Source organism: Eucalyptus grandis, chromosome 2, assembly GCF_016545825.1.
Source record: "Eucalyptus grandis isolate ANBG69807.140 chromosome 2, ASM1654582v1, whole genome shotgun sequence".
NCBI lineage: Eukaryota > Viridiplantae > Streptophyta > Magnoliopsida > Myrtales > Myrtaceae > Eucalyptus > Eucalyptus grandis.
In genome coordinates, this window is record NC_052613.1 from 57,980,203 (window position 1) to 57,981,105 (window position 903).

Consider the following 903-nt stretch of genomic DNA (forward strand, 5'->3'; position numbering starts at 1 on the left):
TTAGTGGGGCAAATGCATGAGCCGTCAAAACAAAACCAGAGTTAGACTATAAGTCCACTATAACAAGCTACATATAATAGTAATATATCCCACTTTGCTTCTTTTGGGGCTTATAAGGGTCCTATAGTCTGCATCCACTCAATACTTAAACTTTCACATTGGACTTTAATTTGGTACTAGAGCATAAACTCTCGATTTTCCATGCCCCATTTAACATTTCATTTCAAGTGGGTTATTTTCCTATCTTATTCCTAAAGTGCATTCATCATTTAATTTTTCCGGGTTGCATATGAGAGGGAGTATTAAAGTGTTGAACATCATTTTTTACAGAGCTTATGATAACCTTCGTCTTAAGTAGCGGCAAATAGCAGTCGGCAAGAATGGAATTTATAACAATATGGGGCATTGTTGGCCCTATTGTGGTGATTTCACGTCCAATGAGGTTGATATGCCCGCATCCACGATTATTGCAATGCAAACAGTAACACAATTTGAAAATTTTATATACACGTAATCTCTTTCTTGCCTTATAACTTAAACCTTTGGTTGGACTTTGTAACATAAACCAAACATTAATTTCAAGTTCATTCTTTCACAAGACCAAAAATAAATAAAAAGTATGTTCCTTTCCTTTTTTCCGGTATAGTACCTCCAACAAACACAAGCAGAATATCATGAAATAAGATCTTCATATCACCAGATAAAAGTACAGTAGTTCCACAGAATGTAAAACAGGAATTTAGATTATCTATTCACAATTGACATTGATAATAACTCCCTCGGCACTCTAATAAAGAAATTCTCCTACCAAAAAATAGTAAATAAGCCAGCTAGTATTTCGTCAATCTACAAGCTTGAAGCCCGTTTACAACCGCAAAAATAGCACTAGCAATTCCAAATACA